We start from the raw sequence: 25,100 nt of genomic DNA, 5'->3' as shown, positions 1-25,100 counted from the left end.
GATTTATATACACAGAGAACATGAAACAATGGGTATTATCAAACACACTGTAAGGAGAGTGATCACTTAAGATGAGCTATTACCAGCGGGGGGGGGGGGGGGAACCTTTAGTAGTGATAATCAAGGTGGGCCATTTTCAGCAGTTGACAAGAACGTCTGAGGAACAGTGGGGGGTGGGGAGGAGAATAACATGGGAAAATAGTTTTACTTTCTGTAATGACCCATCCACTCCCAGTCTCTATTCAAGCCTAAATTAATTGTATCCAGTTTGCAAATTAATTCCAATTCAGCAGTCTCTTGTTGGAGTCTGTTTTTGAAGTTTTTTTGTTGAAGAATAGCAGCCACTCTTAGGTCTGTAATCGAGTGACCAGAGAGACTGAAGTGTTCTCTGACTGGTTTTTGAATGTATAATTCTTGACGTCTGATTTGTGTCCATTTATTCTTTTACATAGAGACTGTCCAGTTTGACCATTGTACATGGCAGAGGGGCATTGCTGGCACATATCACATTGGTAGATGTGCAGGTGAACGAGCTCTCACATTTGGGGACAATGTATACCTTCAAATCAGTGGCACTGCTATGGGTACCTGCATGGCCCCACAGTATGCTGACATTTTTATGGCTGACTTAGAACAATGCTTCCTCAGCTCTCGTCCCCTAATGCCCCTACTCTACTTGCACTACATTGATGACATCTTCATCATCTGGACCCATGGAAAAGAAGCCCTTGAGGAATTCCACCATGATTTCAACAATTTCCATCCCACCATCAACCTCAGCCTGGACCAGTCCACACAAGAGATTCACTTCCTGGACACTACGATGCTAATAAGTGATGGTCACAAACACCACCCTATACCAGAAACCTACTGACCGCTATTCCTACCTACATGCCTCCAGCTTTCACCCAGATCATACCACATGACCTATTGTCTACAGCCAAGCTCTACAATACAACTGCATTTGCTCCAACCCCTCAGACAGAAACAAACACCTACAAGATCTCTATGAAGCATTCTTATAACTTCAATACCCAGCTGCTGAAGTGAAGAAACAGATTGACAGAGCCAGAAGAGTACCCAGAAGTCACCTACTACAGGACAGGCCCAACAAAGAAAATAACAGAATGCCACTAGCCATCACCTTCAGCCCCCAACTAAAACCTCTCCAACGCATCATCAAGGATCTACAACCTATCCTGAAGGACGACCCATCACTCTCACAGATCTTGGGAGACAGGCCAGTCCTTGCTTACAGACATCCCCCCAACCTGAAGTAAATACTCACCAGCAACCACACAACAGAACCACTAACCCAGGAACCTATCCTTGCAACAAAGCCCGTTGCCAACTCTGTCCACATATCTATTCAGGGGATACCATCATAGGGCCTAATCACATCAGCCACACTATCAGAGGCTCGTTCACCTGCGCATCTACCAATGTGATCTATGCCATCATGTGCCAGCAATACCCCTCTGCCATGTACATTGGTCAAACTGGACAGTCTCTACGTAAAAGAATGAATGGACACAAATCAGACGTCAAGAATTATAACATTCAAAAACCAGTTGGAGAACACTTCAATCTCTCTGGTCACTCGATTACAGACCTAAGAGTGGCTATTCTTGATCACTCTCCTTACAGTGTGTATGATAACACCTATTGTTTCATGTTCTCTGTGACTATAAATCTCCCCACTATATTTTCCACTGAATACATCCGATGAAGCGAGCTGTAGCTCACGAAAGCTTATGCTCAAATAAATTTGTTAGTCTCTAAGATGCCACAAGTACTTCTTTTCTTTTCACTACAGACTGGCGTCTATCCAGAGAGGGCTGATTTTGCAGCTTTGTGTTTGTTGCAAACATTTCCTATAAGAGCAGGAAGAGGATTTGATTGGATTCTTTTACTTGAGCAGAAAATATTACATCCTCTCCTGCCCCAGAAATAAATCACTTCTGCTCAGCTACCTTTTGGCCTACTGTTTGCAAATGATAAGTTAAGCTGATCTAATATTATGAGATCAGTATTAAATTTCCTATATTTAATAAAAGGTTGTATGTATTATTCTATAGCAATAGTTTTTAACAATAAGAAGCTACCTTTGTACTGTACTTCAGTTCAATAAAAACTGCCTCCAGAGAGAAAAATATTTTCTGCCTTCACTGTAAATGCTGTTCTACTGTGCAATGAACTTCCACTAAACCAAATGAGTTATGAAATAAAGGGACAGCTATATTAGGAACACAAGATGCACTTATAGAAATGATAGACATTAGGAAGGTAAAATGAGAAAAATAAGTGGAAAAGATTCACATTTCATTAACTGTTAGGAAGACCTTCATGCAATAAAAAACAGAGACAGTGGACAAATTATTGGCAGAATGACAAGCTGCAGATGGCTGTCACATAGGCCAAAGCTAATTTTCCATTTATTGGCCTCTGCAGACAGTGTAAATCTATAAAATCAAATTACATGACAAAGTTCAGTACAACTGACATCTAAATTATGGCTCTGTGGTATTTCAGATATATAATCTTGGTCTCCTTGGTGATGGATTTACATATCTACTCCCAATTTTTAAATAAATGTGTGTGTCTCAAATGCAGAGGAAAAAAAGGATAGGGGATATTTGGTACAGAAACAAATCATCTCAATGATTGGGAGCATGTAGACACAAATAATTACCACTGAAAACTAAGTATGGAGCAGTTATTGATGACAATTTGTGACCTCTTCTATGTGCAATTACTTCACACAGCAGCAGCAAAAGTCTGTTGTTGGGCCACCAGATCTGGGTGTACTGAGTGTCAGCCTCTCAATCATCTCAGAAGACCTTTCTCTCCTACTTCCCGTATTCCCAAACTTCAATAAAGAGGAAAGTGTTGGCTAGTACATAGGAGTCCATACTCTTGACTTGTCTGCACTGTTCAGCTCCAGGTAGGTCTTCTTGACACATTACTAAAAATGTGCTAGACACAAGCACTAAAAGTCAATGCTGCATCATTGATGACAAGTAAAAAGTGTTCTTGAGTAAACCAGTGTTGTGGGTCCACCTCCAAATTCAGGAAAAAAAAAAAAAAGAGACAGCATCCAAAAGGCCCAATTCTTCACAGTCAGCCATGGAGGGCTCAATTCTGCAGGGTTAAGCACCCTCAATTCCCAGAGACTACAATGGGAATTGAAGGCACTTAGCAGCCTGCATAATCAAACACCAGAAAGCCCAAGATCTGTCATTTAAATGTGGTGCCCATACCTAAAACCAGTCCTGGACTAGCCAGCTCCTATTCTGTTCTAACATCCACTGCAATTTAAAAGTCCAAAAGCGAGTTGCATCGTACTCAGTTGCGAAACATGGAGTGAAACAGAGTAGTATTGGTACCCTTTACAAGCTCTATTCTAGAGAAAACCTGCCGTTGTAGGAAAAAGAGAGAGCCTGAAACATGGGCCTGGTACGAGGCCTGAACTGAAGTCAGGTCCTGCTGCTATAAAGCAAAGTCAGCAAGTCAGACTATGAGCAAACATCAGGCTCTGTTACAAAGCAGATGCTTCCTTACAAATTCACTGTCCGGTACATGAACTTGGCAAAAAACACAGGCACTCCCAAGTAGTAGTAAGCCCAGGGTATTCATGTATGCACATATCAAAAGATGCAGGTACCCCCTAAGATAAAGTATGTCATAAACACAATTCTGAGAGATGGAACAGGAACACACCAATCCCAAGTGAAACAAGGATGGAAGGACAGGATAGGATGATAGATGAAAGTGTTTTGTTCGAACCAGCAGGTACAAGGTGTAGGGTTGATAACTAACCACATCAGAAGGGTAGTATATAACTTGTTTGTAACAGAGTATAAAAGAGAGGTCGCAGAGGGGATGTCTTTCTCTGGCCTGGGGGGAACAGAAGATCCTGCCGCTCACTGAGCCGAGTCCATTATAACGGGCATACATGTGTTCGAGTCCACCGGGCATTAGGACCATGCTTCATTAACAATAAACCTGGCCAAACGCCTTCGCTACCGAACCGAATCTGTGGTCTTCCTGGGCAGTCCTATAGAGGTCTGCTGTGCTGGCTATCTGGCCAGAGTCAGAACAGCACACAGAGAAAACACATGCACACAGCCAACAACTGACAACAACTGTCTTTGTCTTTAGAAAAAAGAGAACCCAAAGGCTAAGTGACATGAACTTGTTTTGCAATCAAAACAATGAATTGGCTGTATTTTGTTCTGCACTTGTTACAGACATAATAATGTTACTTATGCTACATACCAACACCACTAAAAAGATTTCCAATTGCAGCATTAGACACAAAATCTCCAAATACATCAATGTAACTTTTTTTGCAACACTCTAGATACTGCATATTAGACCACAGAAATGAAATATTCATTATGGATTGATTGTCATTGGCTATGCAGCACCCACCACTCAGGAAAGTATTTATTTGTAAATGTTACATGATTTTCATCATTTAATGAAATTGAACACAAATTGTTCACTATATTAGCCTTTAAAAGCATGTCACAAAGTCCACCTTTTCTCTCTAGCTTATGAGGATAATAGTGAGGCTCAGTAACAGGGATATATTGAAGGGTAGGAGCTATAATGTTTATAGCTTTTGTTGTTTACCTGTCTCTAGGTGATTGTCATTTGGGGAATGACAGAAAGAGACAAATCATATTTTTTTAATGTCAAAGGAACCTAGAGTCATGAATTGATGCTCTTTGTATTTGGTGGGATAAATAAAATAAATGAATAAAATTACATGAACATTACCCATAACTGGTAGCATTATTCATAACCAGAGCTCATGAATTAAAGCATCCTAAAACATTAGCCATTAGGTTGTCAAGAAGCAAAAACAGCTCACCAAAAGCTGAACCCAATGAGAGCATCATGCAGCAGTCCCCGAAGCTCACTAAACTCAGGCTCTTGTGAGCCAGAGGGAGGTGCAACTCTCAGAGGTGAAATGACTCTTCACCAAGAAAGCCCTGCCACTGGTCCAAGAAAGCATAACCTCAGAAACTAAGAGCATGTGTAACTGCTGTGACATGTTATAGAGCAGTGTTTCCCAAACTTGGAACGCCGCTTGTTCAGGGAAAGCCCCTGGCAGGCCCGGCCGGTTTGTTTACCTGCCACGTCCGCAGGTTCGGCCGATCATGGCTCTCAGTGGCCACAGTCCGCTGCTCCAGGCCAATGGGATGGCCAGTACGTCCCTCGGCCTGCGCCACTTCCTGCAGCCCACAGTGGCCGGGCACAGCGAACCGCAGCCAGTGGGAGCTGCAATCGGCCGAACCAGTGGCCACGGCAGGTAAACAAACCATCCGGGCCAGCCAGGGGCTTTCCCTACACAAGCAGCATCCCAAGTTTGGGAAACACTGCTCTAGAGCAAAAGAAAAACTATTCAGATGATCTGGCCTCAGACCATTAAATGATTCCAACCAACATCCTTAAGTGCAACCAGAGGCAAACAGGGAACAAGTACAGAGTTAAAATGTACACTCATAATGGCTCCTAGTAGCTCATCCCACAGGACACAGACTGAACTAGCTGAAGATTCTGGATGGTCTTGAAGGTTAACCCTAAGTACCGTCATGTGTTACAGAAATCTAGCCCAGAAATAACAAACATATGGAGACCAGCTGCAGAGTTTATATTAGAAAAGAATGATCACAAGCTGTTGGCCAGTCATAGATGACTAACTGCATATGGACCACACTGGTGTCTGAGACCTCAGGACCAACGACAGAATCAATAAAAAACCAACACTGTTAACCATTTTAGAAAGCAGAGAGAGGAGATATTTGTTGTAGGAGCAGCATCTGTATACTCTGTATGACTATGCTATGTATAACCTGTATGCTCAAAAGGTCTGTTACACTCCCCCCTACCCCTTTTGTCTCCTCTCCCTCTTTGAATACCTGTGAAGTGGCTTTCCCCTTCCCCCTCCCTCCTGGAATGCTTGTGGGATGAATGGGCTGGTTGAGCAGCTGGAAGATCAGAAGAGCTCCCAGGTAAACAAGATGTCTGGGATGGTAATTAGGCAGCGCTCACACACCCAATGCATAGACACTGGCTGAGGTGGAGTGTGACCAACCAGACGCGGTCAAGCCATCTCTAGTTGCAGGCCATGAGGAGCAGGTCCTTAAAAGGGGAAGGGGCCATGTGCTCAGGAGTGCACTCACAAGCTTGCATCTCCCGTGAAGGCCCTTCACCCAGACCGCCTGGCCAGTGGTTTGCCACGTTGCATTCCATTGTGCCTCAGGAAGACTTACCTTCATCGCACCTGTGGGACACTTAACTTGAAGTGTCCTGACATCTCCAGTGCCGTGCCTATCCTGGGAGCGTGGGTATGCGAGTGTGAGTGTGACCCCCCACTTCTTTTGAGCTTAGCTATCAGTATAATAAATGTGCTGCTTTCTGCCAAACTCTGGTAGGTCATTAGTCCTCCTTAAGCTTACTAGCTGGCCCAATTTCAGGTAACAATATTCACCATTCATAGAAACTGCATCTCTTCAATTTTATCTATGCTAAGTAAACAGACAGTTTACTTTCGTCCAGATCCCTCTCTTGATCAGACATTGGTAGAGATACTTAAGTTCACGAGTGATGTCTGGAATAATTATATTAATACAACTTTCCGATCATGCAACCCAGTTCTTGTTTTCTGAAAAAACAGTAAAAGCTTTCCAAATGTGGAGAATATTGAAAGAACATAAAGACATCTTTAAAAAAATGGTTAAGATGTTTAAATAGTGAAAACTATACAGTGATATTCTACACTAAATTAGGGCTTCTGACACTGGGAGATTTACTGGCTTTACTATGCCAGTATAATTATACTGTTAGTATCACTGCTTGTCTGAATATTCTTATTATGGAATAAGAGTGTTCATATTGGAAGTTATACTGGTATAAATACACAGGTACATTTCCCCATGTAGCTAGGCCTTAGTGTAGTATATTCAAAAGCTCTCAGCACTGGCCAAATTTTGGTCCCATTGAAACCAAAAATAAAACACCCATTTACTTCAATGGGAACAGAATCAGTGCTGAGTGTTTTTTTATATCGCACCCTATGTACTCTGCCATTTTGAAAGACTGCACTGTTTTCAGTTTCCATGTGGCTCCGGGGAAGTTTAAGCTGCTCCTCTCCCGTGACAACCCTACAGAGGGCTATGGCACTATTAGAATGAATACTTCTTGGGCTACAGGTAAGCTGTGGTGCTGCAGAAATAGGACACATTTTCTTGTACATAATACATAAAGAGCAATGTGCTATCTACTCAACATACTAATGCCACAATTCCATCAGACACTTCTCTTTCCCATTTTAACCACAAGAGGCAACTTTGAGTAACTTATCATAGCTACCAGAACCCTGTCATGAAATTACAGTCTTAATTTATGTGGATACATCATTCACACTAGCTCCAAATCCTATCCCACTACCAGCTTATTTAGCTAGGCTAAGCTCTGAGGAAATTCACACAAGCCAGAGGAAAAAAATCCTCTCCACAGGTCATGAAGCAAGCAGTAGAGCTGCTCCATTGCTGATACTGCAGCGTGGCTGCAGTATTTTTCATGGAGAGAAACAGGTGGATCTTTGTAGTTGCTTTTTTTTTTTTTTTCTTCTTCTCATGTGCAGAAGGTGACTTTATTATGTTCCTCTGGTAACATTTCATTCCCGTTATCTATTGTTTTCATTATGTACTGTCCTAATGAAAAGTACGTAATTAGACTGCAAATAGCTATTAGTGATCAACCTGTTACAGGCTTCTTTATTTAATATTATTATTAAAACCAGATAATACAAAGAAAGACTTACATCAAATCTATTTTAGAATCTGAACCTCCTGGAGATCAGTTTAGAGATGAGTAATTGAGGAACATTTATCCAAGAATTAACGAGAAATAGCTATATGTTTGCATGTTGACCAGCAGTGGCTGGTAGCTCAAAATAGATTTAAAAGTATAAATAGTAGAATGATAGTATGACTCCTTTAGAAGGTATAAACTGGTATCCATGAAAGAAAAAACCCATGAAATAATGGAACCCATGAAAGAAAGTATTTACAGTATTGTAGGGACAGTATAGAAAATGTCTTAACAAAACAGCATGCTATTGTGAAGTTGCTCATTCAAGTGTTCAATCTGAGAAGAAATTTTCAGTTTTCCCTTATGGGATACATCTATTACCTAAATAAAGTGGATATATATTATAGATTTCAATCTTGTGTTTGTAGTCAAGCATCACAAATTATTTATGGGGAAAGTACAAAACAAAAACCTGTAAGGTTTTTGAATTTGCTGTGCAGAAATCAGCAAAAGAGAGCATCCCAAGAGGTAAGAGGAAGAAATGCACTCCACATTAGAATGATGTTGGCGTAGCAAATCTTATCATGGAAAGGAATCAAGTTTAACTAGAGACTGAATGGAACCCTGGAGATGAAGAGACCAGATGAAAATGGAACAAAGTCTCAAAAGAGGTAACCACGAAATTGCTGAATGTAGATGCAGGAAACAGAAAGACTTGTGAAAGGCTGAATCTTCACAAAAGAAAAGAATTATGGGTGATACTGAAGTGAACTGAGAACAAACAGACTAAGGCTTTCAATCTAAAAAACATCAATATCCTGAAAATGGAAATACAGAGGAATTAGATGATAACGTCCGTCAATATGCTGTCGAAGATTACACCGCATATAAAAAGATGATAATGGAGCTGTTGCAAAACACACAAGATGAATTATTCAAAAGTAAAGACAAAGAATCTAAAAACATGCACACAGCCCCAAATGAGTACCCTCGCTTCAGAAAGATCTTTTTCATACATGATCTAGAAGAAGATGCAACAGGAAGCTCATACCCAGCAAATGCCCTGTACTCAATGTCATTTTTGGCCATATGATAAAGTACTTTGGGAAGCAGGCTAAAGCCAGATTATTGATCATCATAAACAAATCATGGACAAAAGGGAAGGTACCTAAAAAGGCAGAAGTCAGCAATTATTGCTCCTCTTCTTAAGACTGGCAAGGATCCCTCTTCCCCAGGTAGCTATCTTTAAGTAGCCATGTTTGTAAGAAAATTGAAAGAATGGTACAATCAAGTCTTCTATGCGGCTGTTTAAAAAAAAAAAAAAAAAGACAGAACCTACCCAAATCTCATACAGGTCCTTGTACTCGAATATGGACCTACTGGTGACCTTCTGCTAGCCGATTGGTGGATTTCAATGAAAGCCTCTACAGTCATCAATAAGCATCCATTTAGATCTTATTGCAGCATTTGATAGTGTGTCATGAGATGCTCTTAGTGAAATTCAATGAGATGGGAAACTGTGGCAAAACATAGTTCTGGACAAGAGACTTCCTGCAGTATAGGAAAATTACAGTAAGACTAAATGGTACTTTTTCCAAAGACAAGGCCACTTGGAGTAGGAGATCCTCAGGACTAAGTTCTAAGTCCTCTTCTTTCCCTGCTATAGACCTCTGGACTGTTACGCTGCTTGAAATCATATGTATACAAATATGTAGAAGATATTGTGCTTGGTATCATGGGTCATGAAACTGATGAACTGGAGAATGCATTTAATGAGTACTTAGAAATTGTAAATAGATGATCAGAGGAGCAAAATTCCATCTGAAACCAGGAAAAACTATGTCCATCTACTTTACCACACAGTTTAAGAGGTTCAAGTATCGTCCAAAATTGACACTGGAAGAAGATGATACTGGTGTTGAGAGGAACCCAGTATACCTTTTAGTGACCTTGGACACAGAATTAAGGTTCGGACCAAGAGTCATAAAGATGGTAGCCAAACCAAAGAAGAGACTGAATCTTCCGCAACGTATTGCTGGCACCAGTGAAAGCTCATACTGTAGGACACTGAACTCAACATATTGTTCGATAGTTTGCCCAATACTCAGCAGAGCAAGTAGGGCGGTATGGTCTGGTACGATGTACCAGCAAGATACTTATAGCTGGTACAGCGTACCAGAATGCCGGCAGCTCCTCCAATGCAGTTCTACCACCCCAGCCCTTCCACGCAGGGTCTTCTCTATCTGTACAGCAGCCTCACCAGAGGACAGGGCTGGGGGTGGTACAGTAGCCATGCCGGAGGAGCTGCCGGCGTGAGGCCAGCCAGTGGTCCCAAGTTCTGCTCCTTTCCCCACTGTGGTTCCTGGAAGAGCCCTCTCCCTCAAACTGCAGGGGGGAAAGGAGCAGAACCCCAGCCCCGCTCCCTGTCCTTCCACGGAGCTGTGCCTCCTCCGGCTCCCAGCAGCAGCCCCACCGGAGGACATGGTTGGCGGGAGGGGTCGGGGGGTGGAAGAGCCGATGGAGGAGCTGCCAGCCTCCTGCTCCTTTCCCCACTGCAGTTCTTGGGAGAGCCCTGAACCACAGGGTTTTCCCAGGAACTGCAACGGGTAAAGAAGCAGAATGTGGGGCCACGCGGCGGCCCCACGCCGACAGCTCCTCCAGCACGGCTGCTGTACTGCCCCCAGGCCTGTCCTCTGGCAGGGCTGCGGCTCTACAGACGGAGGAGACCCTGCGTGGAAGGGCTGGGGCGGCCCCACATTCTGCTCCTTTCACCGCTGCGGCACCAAAGACACAGCAGGAGAAGGACAGAGCCCTCTCGCATTCCCAGGTAAGGGGTGGGGTGGCTCATGAGGAGGGGATAGGGAGATCATGGGGGCCCCGGGCTGGGGGCGGAGTGTGGAGAAGTCACGTGGAGGGTCACATGAGGAAGTCAGATGCCCCCTATGGGGGCCTCCCCCCCATACCGGTAAGAAATGGATTCCACTTGCACCACTGCCAATACTTGAATATGCCTCATCTGTCTGGTCACACGCTGTTGTCAGTAACCTTACCAAGACTGATGTTGAGCAGTTGTCCCCAGTTCACATGGTAACTGGAGTTGTAAGATCCACTCCAAGAGCAATTTATTTGTGAAAAAGAATGATGTTCAACCTCTTGAGAACTGTAGAAAAGAACAGCTAATTCAGTATGGAAAGCATCTTTGAATGTCATCACTGTTCAGGTCTATTCAGACTGAAACAACTGTCTTGTTTCAAAAGGTGTATAAAGGCTACAGAAGACATGGAAATAATTTATAATGTTAGGAAGATGAGGAGTGTGAAGAAGCTTATATGCCCACTGCTTCCTCCACATGAATCTACTTACATTAGCAAATCTCTCCCCCTTTGGAACTTTCCTCCGAGGAACACATGAAGGTGCCTACGTTAAGGAAAATTATAGAAAGGACCTTCCAGCAGTATCCGTCAGAAGGCAAACAGATTCATATGTACACCAATGGTTCATCAGACAAATCCTTCAAGAATGGTGGTTATGATTCTTCATCCAGTGGTCTAATGGAACAATACAAAAAAAGAACACTAATTCAGGACACAGCAGCTCAAATTATATGGCTGAAATGAAAGCTATTCTCACTGAATTGAAAGAAATAAATGGAGCAGAAACAGAGGCAGATGTTGTGATGTTTGCTGACCCACAGGCAGGGTTCCTCAGTTCCTTTAAAATAAATCAGAACACTATTATCAATCATAAGGAGGCTTAGAGTGTGAGGCAACACTAACTTCAGTGAATTCCATCGTACACTGATATATAGAGGAGGTAGCTGATAATCTGGCTAAAGTAGGAAGATTGGAAACTCAGCTGAGGATACTGATGCCCTATGAATGAAAATATTAGCTGGAATAAATGGCTGAAAAATAAAAGATCTTCTGATTGATATCAGAGCATCTCAGAAAATAATATCCACTATTATGAGACTGCAGGAATGAACATGAGTAGAGATAGGACCAAGATATATCCTCTACAAGTTGTGTTGGGAGCAGGCTTTAGCACCTGGCCATGCTTTTCAATGTAATTTTGTAAGGAAAATGATACCCTTTGGATTTGACATCTTGGATCAAGCCCTAACAAAGGACACCATAAGAGTCACCAAATTCATTCTTGAACTTAATGGCCTGATATGATGATTGTGGGACAAACAGCAGCAGCAAAACAAAACATTCTTATGCTAGAGAGGGGACAAATCTACCGAAACCATATGAAAGCGCCTCAATTCTTTTCTGTCAGTGGACAGACTAAATTGAATACAATAATTTATCCATATGACTCTAAAGTGTCATGTCATCTTATTAAGCTTTGATTTATAAAGGTTTCTGTACTAAATTGAAATATTTATTGACTGTTGTTTTAATCTGCATTATATTAGAAGATGACTTGCCGAGACAACAATGTACATTGGCTTAGATGCAGCATGCTACTTAAGCACATGCCTAGTTTTAAATGAGTAGTCCCATTGAAATCAATAGGGTTACATACATGCTTAAAGTTAGGTACCTAAGCTTGCTGAAGAAGGGCCAATATTGCCTGTATCAGATTTTCAATTTTAAATAATTTTACCAGCTTTAATATTGGCAAAAAAAAACTCTCAAGTGAAGTAACATGGTTAAAAAGTGGTTAACTAGATTTAGGACCACACTACAACATATTAAATGCATTTTGGAACTGTGTTAAACAATAGCCTTTGAAGCCTGCCTTTGAAGATAGTTGAATATGACTTTGCTTAAATCATTTTAGCAATAATAAGGTCCAGGCCTGGGCGTTCCAGGATTTGCTGCAGATCCATGTTAGTTATTCATTCCAATCCAGAGGTGCCGGAATAGGGGGGCCAGGCAGCTATGGCCCCCCATCACTTTTAAAAGCTCTTCCACTTTTTACCTGCCTTAAGGGTGAGTGATGGAAGGCGGGGCCTCAGGAGAAGTGGTGTAGTGAGGGTCCTGGGGGAAGGGGCAGAGCGAGGGTAGGGCCATGGTTCGGGCACCGGTGTCTCTCCCACCCATCTAGGGAGCATCTGGCATGCCTGCTCCAATCAATCCTACCACACACATTGATTGGCAAAAACACATGGGCCAAATTTTCTAAGTCACCACCAAACTTGTACCTGCAAGAATGTAGCTTTGCACATGCAAATAGGTGTTTGTGCACAGAAATGGTATATTTTCCAGTACAGATATTCATTTGAGAGTATTTCGCACCTAAAAATTAATTGGCCAGCTTTGAAAATATAGCTCCACAACAACAAAACCCTAGGTCCAGATTATCAAAAGAATCCTGTAAATCTAAACCCACAATTTTACATGAGGGGGAAACTGAATCCCAGTCTCTCACATCTCAGATAAGTACCCTAACCACTTGGCAAAGCTTATAAGAGAGGTACCACCAAGCACCACCACTTCCTCCACCTCCAGCTGTTTTATGCTCTCTTTTCTTTGTTTTCATAAAAATGCCTAGAAATCTAAACACAATTTTTCATGTCAAAACACAGTGTTTCATTTTGACTCACTGTTACTCAACATTTTTTCAACTTTTCAAGTCACTGAAAAACAGATTTTGGTTTAACCCAAATAAAAAATAATTCCAATTTTTTGAAATTGCCAGTGAGCTGAAAAATCCATTATTCATCCAGCTCTGTATAGGTGTTTAAAAAAAAAAATCAAATGAACATTCAAGTTGCAAAAGCAAACTGTGTAAATGTCTACCCACTTTCTGCAAATGAAACATACATGCACCAACGTGAGTTTTAGGATCCAAAATTCGCACATAAAAAACATGCATGCAAAATGGAAACACAATTTTAGATGCTTTGTTAACATCACTTACAATTTTTGGACCAAATGGTCAAAAGAACAAGACAGACTGATCCTTCATATCACATATGGATATACAAAAGGATATCAAAGATTACCAATTGCTTCTGTAGTCAGGGGTCTATAAAAGTGTCACATTGTTCTTTACCAGCAGAGACTCTCAAAATAAATCAAAGATCATTTAATAACCTACTAGGATGGCTCTGAATTTAAATAAAATCAGTTTTCAGACTCTGACTATTCTCTTATATTAGTCTAATTAAATTAGTTTACTGTGCCTCAGTGATTTGGCAGAGATGCCTATTAATCATCAAGATGAAGAAAGCCCACTAGCAAACTGCTATTTATAGTAGAATTCAGTGCACAGTAATGATGAGAACCTGAAGCATGACAGGAAGGTGAAAATTAAGATTGCCCATGTGTAGAAAACATATTCCCATAAACTGTTAGTGTAGCAGTAACTGGAAAAATTTTAAAATGACATGGCAAAGAAAAATAGAAGTGTTATTTTGATTTCTATTTCTTGCCTCTGCTTTTTTTGGAAATTCTCCCAGGACATTTCTGGTTGGTCTCCTTTCTCCCCCACCCCAGTTGACCTGATGGGGTTTCTAATCCACATTAATACAGAAAAAATTAGTGTCTGTAAATTAATTGTAATAATGTAATTTACAAAGCCAGCCATGGCATTTTTGTGTGTGTGTCTACAAAACAATTCGCAAAAAGAAAAGGAGTACTTGTGGCACCTTAGAGACTAACAAATTTATTAGAGCCTCTCTCCAGAAACAATTGCCCACTTCTCAACAAGATCTCACAACACTATCCATAGGACCAGCCTCAAGATTTTGGGGAGGAACAGTAAAAACGACTTTAAAATTCATCTCGCTCTTCCACTATACTGGATATATGGAGAGAAAGAAAAATTAGTAAGAAAACATGGAGGAATCTTGCTCAGTAAGTGGCTGGCCAAAGTGAAAAGTACCATAACAAAATCCTAAAAATGATGAGCTTTGTCAAAAAAGTCATGGCTGTGATAAAAATGCAGTTTTAATCATTAATGTCCATTGGTTAAACTACCTACTGTGGCTGAACACAGTATACTAATTTAGCTGACCACAATGGTGAGACAGCACAGTCAACACTGGTCCATGAGGAACACGAGAGCCCATTCTGAATTGAGCTGTTTGATTTCTAATTTAAAACTAAAACAATGGAGGGCTCAACTGGTTTCCAGTGTTGTGGTGAGGAAGAACATTTAGGGACAGATTCTGACACACTTACTTGTGTTGAAAAGCCATTTACACCACGAATGTTCCCACTGAATTCAGTTTGACAACTTGTGGATTGAAGTGCTACTCGCTCTGATTAAAGGGATTAGATTCTGCCTCTTACTAAACAAATATGGAGCCATTGGAAGCCTCGTAGACACTACAGTGATGGAAAGAATATAAATGGATAGACAGGCAGAAAGAAAGTGGAGGGATCTTTCTTTCTTCATGTTCCAATGGTTGTTTGAATTGTAAGCTCTTTGGGACAGGGACTGTCTTTTTACTACACTTTTGGACAATGCCTACTGCAATGAGGCCCCCAATCCCTGACTGAAATCTCTATGCTCTGTCACAATATAAACAAAAAATATTTTCCGCAAACACTTGCTATTTTTCAAATAGCTAAGGAGTACGTTTCTCTATCCCCAGGGTGGAGAAGGAAGAGAGCATGGCAATTCCTCACTCACATCCTCAATCAGTAGTTCTGATCCACACACATCTCCTCTCTGACTGTTCAATACTATTTCTCTGCCCTTCTTTTTACCCTACTCATTTATTGTACTTTATAAATACAAAACCCAGCTGCTCACTAAAGTCTCTCCTAGAAGTGTTAGAGTTTCCTCTCCCAAGTTTAATTTATATTTTTTCACCTTCCATAAAGCAACTGTCAGCAGAAAACAAATTGGCCTATAGATTAAAGATAATTACTGCACTTGAGCCTCTATTCAAAGTATCAGAGTGGTAGCCATGTTACTCTGTATCAGCAGAAAGAACGAGGAGTACTTGGGGCACCTGAGAGACTAACAAATTTATTTGAGCATAAGCTTTCGTGGGCTAAGGCCCACTTCATCAGGTGCATGCAGTGGAAAATACAGTAGGAAGATATAGATGTATATATACACATACATACAGAGCACATGAAAAAAGGGGGTTGCCATACCAACTCTTAATGAGACCAATCAATTAAAGTGGGCTATTATCAGCAGGAGAAAAAAAAAAAACTTTTGTAGTGATAATCAAGATGGCCCATTTCAAACAGTTGACAAGAAGATCAGACAGCTGCAGCGGCACAGGAGCTAGCAAACAGAGCTCTAAACAGGGGAGTTTGAGTGGGAGTTCTGTTGGAGGAGAAGGTAGTTGTACTTGGTTTTGTATTTTTAGTATGTGTGTGTGTGTGTGTAGGGGTTTTGTGCTGGGAGAGCAGCTGAGCCTGATTAGGGGGTGGGGCTTTGTGCTGAGAGAGCAGCTGAGCCCTGCCTAGGGGGTGGGGCTTCTGACTAGGGGCCCTATAAAGGTAGCCAGCCAGTCAGGCAGCGGCACAGGAGCTAGCAAACAGAGCTCTAAACAGGGGAGTTTGAGTGGGAGTTTGTATTGTGGTGCTTGTTTGGGGTTTGCTTTTGCTGGGGGGGTGGTCTTTTTGGTGTGGCTTCTGTTTCCCAGATTAACAGGATTTAGGTGGGAAGGAGATGACAGATACAGAGGAAGCTGTGGGAGTGACTCCTGCAGTGAAAGACACATTGAGGATGACTGGATGTGGAAGCTGTGGTATGTACATGATCCTGGAGGGGGGAACCAGTAAGAGTTTTGTCTGCATGAAATGCCGTCTGATAGAGCTGATGGAGGAAAAGATCTGAGGTTTGGAGATGCAGGTGGAAAGTCTGGTTGAGTTTAGGAAGGGGTTTGAGCAGATGATGGAGCAAAGATATGAGGTATCTGAAGGGAAAAGCTCAGACTCACGGATGGAAGCAGGGCTGGGGAATTTTGAGGAGAGACTGGATGAGGAAAGTGGTCAGTGGAAACATGTGACTCAAAGAACCAGGCAGAGAAAAAGACGGGCTAGTGAAGGAGAAATAGAGCTTAGGAACAGGTTTGCAGAGTTGGAAAATGAAGAAGGGGCTCAGCAGGTAGTCGCTGAAGGTGGAAGGGTAAGGAAGAAGAGGAGAGGCTAGCCCTATAGAAAAAGGGGAAGAGTCAAGGGAGACTACACCAAATATGAGCCCCAGGAGGATACAGGATGGGTTGAAGAGAATTGTAAGGGAAAATAGGAATGGAAAGAACTTGCAGCCAGAAGGAACAGGGGAGAGACTGGAGAATAGCACTGTCACCAGGAAAAGGCAGGTCTATGTGATCGGGGACTCTTTATTGAGAAGAATAGACAGGCCTGTAACTAGAGCTGATCCTGAGAATAGAAGGGTGTGCTGTCTTCCGGGTGCTAAGATACGGGATGTAGACCTGAGGTTGAAAAGGATCCTCAAGGGAGCGGGAAAGAATCCCCTAATTATCCTTCATGTGGGAACAAATGATACAGCCAGATTCTCGCTGGAAAGTATTAAGGGAGACTATGCTAGGCTGCGGAAGACGCTTAAGGAAATTGAGGCTCAGGTGATCTTTAGCGGGATCCTTCCTGTTCCTAGAGAAGGGCAACAAAAGTCTGACAAGATTATGACTGTCAACAGATGGCTTAGGCAGTGGTGCTATAAGGAGGGCTTTGGGATGTATGGCCACTGGGAGGCATTCACGGTCAGAGGTCAGTTCTCTCGGGATGGACTTCATCTGAGTAGGGAAGGAAATAGACTTCTAGGATCGAGGCTGGCACAACTGATAAAGAGAGCTTTAAACTAGGAATTGGGGGGAGACGGATGGGAGATGTCCAGAAAATCTCCACGCCAGATTTTAGCATTGAGAGGGAAGAAGATGAAGTAAAGGATACAGCCATGGGTAGGAGAATGTATATAAGGAGCAAGGGCGGTGTGGATACTAGTCTAATAGGTTATACTGGCTGTAGAATGACTGTGCCTAATAGGGTACAAAATGTGAGCGAGGCCAAACAGCAAAAATTAAGATGTTTGTACACCAATGCGAGGAGTCTAGGTAACAAAATGGAGGAACTAGAGCTACTGGTGCAGGAAGTGAAACCAGATATTATAGGGATAACAGAAACATGGTGGAATAGTAGTCATGACTGGACTACAGGTATTGAAGGGTATGTGCTGTTTAGGAAAGACAGAAACAAAGGTAAAGGGGGTGGAGTAGCATTGTATATCAACGATGAGTTAGAATGTAAAGAAATAAGAAGCGATGCAATGGATAAGACAGAGTCTGTCTGGGCAAAAATTACATTGGGGAAGAAAACTAGTAAAGCCTCTCCTGCGATAGTGCTTGGGGTGTGCTATAGACCTCCGGGATCTAATTTGGTTATGGATAGAGCCCTTTTTAATGTCTTTAATCAAGTAAATACTAATGGAAACTGCGTGATCATGGGAGACTTTAACTTCCCAGATATAGACTGGAGGACCAGTGCTAGTAATAATAATAGGGCTCAGATTTTCCTAGATGCGATAGCTGATGGATTCCTTCATCAAGTAGTTGCTGAACCGACTAGAGGGGATGCCATTTTAGATTTAATTTTGGTGAGTAGCGAGGATCTCATAGAAGAAATGGTTGTAGGGGACAATCTTGGCTCAAGTGATCATGAGCTAATTCAGTTCAAACTAAATGGAAGGATTAACAAAAATAAATCTGCAACTAGGGTTTTTGATTTCAAAAGGGCTGACTTTCAAAAATTAAGGCAATTAGTTAGGGAAGTGGATTGGACTGAAGAACTTATGGATCTAAAGGCAGTTGAGGCCTGGGATTACTTTAAATCAAAACTGCAGAAGCTATCGGAAGCCTGTATCCCAAGAAAGGGGAAAAAATTCATAGGAAGGAGTTGTAGACCAAGCATCTTAGAGAGATGATTATGAAGAAGCAGAAAGCATACAGGGAGTGGAAGATGGGAGGGATCAGCAAGGAAAGCTACCTAATTGAGGTCAGAAGATGTGGGGATAAAGTCAGAGAAGCTAAAAGTCGAGTAGAGTTGGACCTTGCAAAGGGAATTAAAACCAATAGTAAAAGGTTCTATAGCCATATAAATAAGAAGAAAACTAAGAAGGAAGAAGTGGGGCCGCTTAACACTGAGGATGGAGCGGAGGTTAAAGATAATCTAGGCATGGCCCAATATCTAAACAAATACTTTGCCTCAGTCTTTAATAAGGCTAAAGAGGATCTTGGGGATAATGGTAGCATGACAAATGGGAAGGAGGATATAGAGGTAGATATTACCATATCAGAGGTAGAAGCGAAACTGAAACAGCTTAATGGGACTAAATCGGGGGGCCCAGATAATCTTCATCCAAGAATATTAAAGGAATTGGCACCTGAAATTGCAAGCCCATTAGCAAGAATTTTTAATGAATCTGTAAACTCAGGAATAGTACCGAATGATTGGAGAATTGCTAACATAGTTCCTATTTTTAAGAAAGAGAAAAAAAGTGATCCGGGTAACTACAGGCCAGTTAGTTTGACATCTGTAGTATGCAAGGTCCTGGAAAAAATTTTGAAGGAGAAATTAGTTAAGGACATTGAAGTCAATGGTAAATGGGACAAAATACAACATGGTTTTACAAAAGGTAGATCGTGCCAAACCAACCTAATCTCCTTTTTTGAAAAAGTAACAGATTTTTTAGATAAAGGAAATGCAGTGGATCTAATTTACCTAGATTTCAGTAAGGCATTTGATACCGTGCCACATGGGGAATTATTAGTTAAATTGGAGAAGATGGGGATCAATATGAACATCAGAAGGTGGATAAGGAATTGGTTAAAGGGGAGACTGCAACGGGTCCTACTGAAAGGCGAACTGTCAGGTTGGAGGGAGGTTACCAGTGGAGTTCCTCAGGGATCGGTTTTGGGACCAATCTTATTTAATCTTTTTGTTACTGACCTTGGCACAAAAAGTGGGAGTGTGCTAATAAAGTTTGCAGATGATACAAAGCTGGGAGGTATTGCCAATTCGGAGAAGGATTGGGATATTATACAGGAGGATCTGGATGACCTTGTAAACTGGAGTAATAGTAATAGGATGAAATTTAATAGTGAGAAGTGTAAGGTTATGCATTTAGGGATTAATAACAAGAATTTTAGTTATAAGTTGGGGACGCATCAATTAGAAGTAACGGAAGAGGAGAAGGACCTTGGAGTATTGGTTGATCATAGGATGACTATGAGCTGCCAATGTGATATGGCTGTGAAAAAAGCTAATGCGGTTTTGGGATGCATCAGGAGAGGCATTTCCAGTAGGGATAAGGAGGTTTTAGTACCGTTATACAAGGCACTGGTGAGACCTCACCTAGAATACTGTGTGCAGTTCTGGTCTCCCATGTTTAAAAAGGATGAATTCAAACTGGAGCAGGTACAGAGAAGGGCTACTAGGATGATCCGAGGAATGGAAAACTTGTCTTATGAAAGGAGACTCAAGGAGCTTGGCTTGTTTAGCCTAACTAAAAAGGTTGAGGGGAGATATGATTGCTCTCTATAAATATATCAGAGGGATAAATATAGGAGAGGGAGAGGAATTATTTAAGCTCAGCACCAATGTGGACACAAGAACAAATGGGTATAAACTGGCCACCAGGAAGTTTAGACTTGAAATCAGACAAAGGTTTTTAACCATCAGAGGAGTGAAGTTTTGGAATAACCTTCCAAGGGAAGCAGTGGGGGCAAAAGATCTATCTGGTTTTAAGATTCTACTCGATAAGTTTATGGAGGAGATGGTATGATGGGATAATGGGATTTTGGTAAGTAATTGATCTTTAAATATTCAGGGTAAATAGGCCAAATCCCCTGAGATGGGATATTAGATGGATGGGATCTGATTTACTATAGAAAACTCTTTCCTGGGTATCTGGCTGGTGAATCTTGCCCATGTGCTCAGGGTTTGGCTGATTGCCATGTTTGGGGTCGGGAGGGAGTTTTCCTCCAGGGCAGATTGGAGAGGCCCTGGAGGTTTTTTTGCCTTCCTCTGTAGCATGGGGCATGGTTGACTGGAGGGAGGCTTCTCTGCTCCTTGAAGTTTTGAACCATGATTTGAGGACTTCAATAGCTCAGACATGGGTGAGGTTTTTCATAGGAGTGGTGGGTGACATTCTGTGGCCTGCGCTGTGCAGGAGGTCGGACTAGATGATCAGAGTGGTCCCTTCTGACCTTAGTATCTATGAATCTATGTGAGTAACAGTGGGGGAAAATTAGCATGGGGAAATACTGTAATCGAGTGACCAGAGAGATTGAAGTGTTCTCCGACTGGTTTTTGAATGTATAATTCTTGACGTCTGATTTGTGTCCATTTATTCTTTTACGTAGAGACTGTCTAGTTTGACCAAGGTACATGGCAGAGGGGCATTGCTGGCACATGATGGCATATATCACATTGGTAGATGCGTAGGTGAACGAGCCTCTCACATTTGGGGACAACGTATACCTTCAAATCAGCAGCACTGCTATGGGTACCTGCATGGCCCCACAGTATGCCGACATTTTTATGGCTGACTTAGAACAATGCTTCCTCAGCTCTCATCCCCTAATGCCCCTACTCTACTTGCGCTACATTGATGACATCTTCATCATTTGGACCCATGGAAAAGCAGTCCTTGAGGAATTCCACCATGATTTCAACAATTTCCATCCCACCATCAACCTCAGCCTGGACAAGTCCACACAAGAGATCCACTTCCTGGACACTACGGTGCTAATAAGTGATGGTCACATAAACACCACCCTATACCGGAAACCTACTGACCACTGTTCCTACCTACATGCCTCCAGCTTTCACCCCGATCACACCACATGACCTATTGTCTATAGCCAAGCTCTACGATACAACTGCATTTGCTCCAACCCCTCAGACAGACAAACACCTACAAGATCTCTATGAAGCATTCTTATAACTTCAATACCCAGCTGCTGAAGTGAAGAAACAGATTGACAGAGCCAGAAGAGTACCCAGAAGTCACCTACTACAGGACAGGCCCAACAAAAAAAAAAAACAGAACGTGACTAGCCATCACCTTCAGCCCCCAACTAAAACCTCTCCAACGCATCATCAAGGATCTACAACCTATCCTGAAGGACGACCCATCACGCTCACAGATCTTGGGAGACAGACCTGTCCTTGCTTACAGACAGCCCCCCAACCTGAAGTAAATACTCACCAGCAACCACACAACAGAACCACTAACCCAGGAACCTATCCTTGCAACAAAGCCCGTTGCCAACTCTGTCCACATCTATTCAGGGGACATCATCATAGGGCCTAATCACATCAGCCACACTATCAGAGGCTTGTTCACCTGCGCATCTACCAATATGATATATGCCATCATGTGCCTGCAATACCCCTCTGCCATGTACATTGGTCAAACTGGACAGTCTCTACGTAAAAGAATGAATGGACACAAATCAGACGTCAAGAATTATAACATTCAAAAACCAGTTGAAGAACACTTCAATCTCTCTGGTCACTCGATTACAGACCTAAGAGTGGCTATTCTTGATCACTCTCCTTACAGTGTGTATGATAATACCCATTGTTTCATGTTCTCTGTGACTATAAATCTCCCCACTGTATTTTCCACTGAATGCATCCGATGAAGCGAGCTGTAGCTCACGAAAGCTTATGCTCAAATAAATTTGTTAGTCTCTAAGATGCCACAAGTACTCCTTTTCTTTTTGTGAATACAGACTAACACGGCTGCTGCTCTGAAACCTGTCACTATTCCAGAGTAACTCCATTTCTAGGCAAGCCCTTAGAGGTAATGTCTTTAGAGAAATAAAAAATACAAAGGGAGTTTTTAAGCCTTCTTTGTTATACATGATATGATTGATTATTTTAACATAACCAAAGAAAACTGAAAAAGTAATGCTAGGAGAAATTGTTTCGTACAGACATGCATTTATCCCAGCGGCATTATACTGCACTTCATGCATGTTCATTGACTATCCTGCTTTAATTTAGGTCATTCGCACAGAATCAGAGTTTGTGCAATGTACATTGTGCCCCTTGGACTATGCAGTTTCTGTTTTGCTCGAATCATGCTCCCATAGGGCATTTAAGATCACATGGGATAAACTGTTAAATGTCATCAATGCAAATTATTAGAATTGTGGTATTGTAAACAGTGTCTCAAAAGCTAACCAACCCAGACCTCATTAAATATTGCTTAAGTATCCAATTCACAAGGGTCAGGACTGCTCATATTGGAATGTTTCCAACACCCAGATTTTTCCTATTGACGGTAGATGGATTACATGAGACCAAGACGGCATGTTGCCTTATACTACCCGTCTACATGTGTTTTACTGGCTATTCAACATCAAGAAACTAACAGAATGGTATGGGGAATAGCTCATGGGACAGCTCTGTCACTTTTACTTATGCTAAATTGCACCTTGTCCTACTGAAATCAATGGCACTATTCACAGGGTAAAACTATTGCTGCGAGCAAAAAAGGCCCTCAATTCACTGCATTAAAAAGATTAAATTGGTCAAAATGAGTGACATGAGCACACACATTTCAGGAGACAGAAGAAAGAAATTGCCCTTCCTTTTTTAAGTTTGGAATTAGTTTGATCTTTTAGATAAATCGGGGGGGGGAAAACAATGTGAGGAAGATTTTGCAAAATAAGTATTTTCTGCCTGAAATTTAGCACCTGTTTACTTGGACTCATTAGCTGACTTCTCAGAAGGGGAGCAAAAAGCAAAAGAACATTATTTGAACAGATGATGTATGGTGCACAGAGTTTATGATGGGAAGACAGTGACCTAGAGGCACTTTATATGTTGGCAGCTGTTTTAAAAGCTTGCACAAATTCAAAGGGCATAAAAGTCCTTTATTACATCACAATAGAGACACTGAACTTGCCAATACATTAAAAAAGATAGCAAAGGTTCTATTTGGTGCGTTAAATAATTGGCATCATCTATTTCAGAGACTTAGTTTGAAATATTAGTTTGAAATATTCTCATTTATCTGTGTGTCCATTCTTACTAACAATATCTCCCTGCCCAGATGAATTAATTTATTAGTTGCTCAGATAAATATACTTTGTTTCAGTCCAGGTGACATGAAGATCAAGCACAACAAATAGCTAGCCAGCAAGAGATGTATGGTTTTGAACAAAACCACTCTTGTATTGTAGATTACACATACTCAACAGTTTTATACTGCAGGTCATACGAAGCCACAAAACCCGTGCTGTAAAATATCCACTCCAACTTTAGTTATTTCCTAAAGAAATTTCATTGCTGAAAAGGAAACTATAGCAAAATCTTCACTGGGCTCTACTTCAATTAAAATTTTAAGTGAAGATGTTGCTGGATTTAGAAAGAGGGAGAAAAAGCGTGTCCCCATTTTAACACAGAGTTAACAGTGCCAAGAGAAAGATTTAGAATTCCAGTATTTCTAGTAATGTGACAGTTTTTTAGTGTAGAAGCAATAATACCATTCCACGTATCCTCACTGTGTCATTCAGATTTTAAACATAAACCACAGTGGCTACATATTTTAATAAGCAAAAGCTATATGGAGTTATGCAAGTGTGGGAAAAAGACAAGTGTGGGAAAATACAAAAGAGATGGGCAATTAAACTTGTGTTGACCTTTGTTCAACATTCCCAGAAGCTAATACAGATTGAGCTGTAACTCATGAACTGTGGCAATGCTTTTATGATCCCCTACATTGGATTTTTGAGCATTGCTGTACCTTTAAGAACAACAGTATGAGAGAGTAAGGACAGTCTTTCTCTAGTTCTCAACTAATTCTAAAACAAAATCAGTTAGAGAAGCATGGGCTCTTTTTACTAATGCTACATCCATGGATTTTTCAGGTTCTCCCCCTTTTTTTTTTGTTTGAGGTTTTCAACAGAAAATCTAGATAAATTTAACAGAGCTCCAGAAAAAGAAACATTCCTTTTTAAGAGTTAAAAATGGACCTATGTAAAAACTGTTCTTCATGAAGGATGCATCCTGTCCATTAGGGCTTCATGTACAGCGAGTTACCATTATTCTGAAGTGATTCTTGCCTGACTTCATTCAGCATAGAGGGTGATGTTTTTCTGAAGTAGACTTGTTGTTGCCTTGAGAACCACTTCTGTCTTCTAAAAGACCGTGCTTTTTTATTATTATCCTAGCAAAGCTTAGGTGCATGTAGCCTCTGAGAACATTTAAGCCATAAAATGAGAATCAAGAAAGATCACTCTCCAAAGGCTTTCAGTGGTAGATGGGAAAGAGCTTAAAGGGACCCTTCTCAAGATTTACAAGCCTTGAATTGCTGCCAGA

The sequence above is a fragment of the Dermochelys coriacea genome, chromosome 11, assembly GCF_009764565.3.
Source record: "Dermochelys coriacea isolate rDerCor1 chromosome 11, rDerCor1.pri.v4, whole genome shotgun sequence".
Lineage (NCBI taxonomy): Eukaryota > Metazoa > Chordata > Testudines > Dermochelyidae > Dermochelys > Dermochelys coriacea.
The sequence above is the reverse complement of the archived record's forward strand: the minus strand, read 5'-3'. Positions refer to the sequence as shown.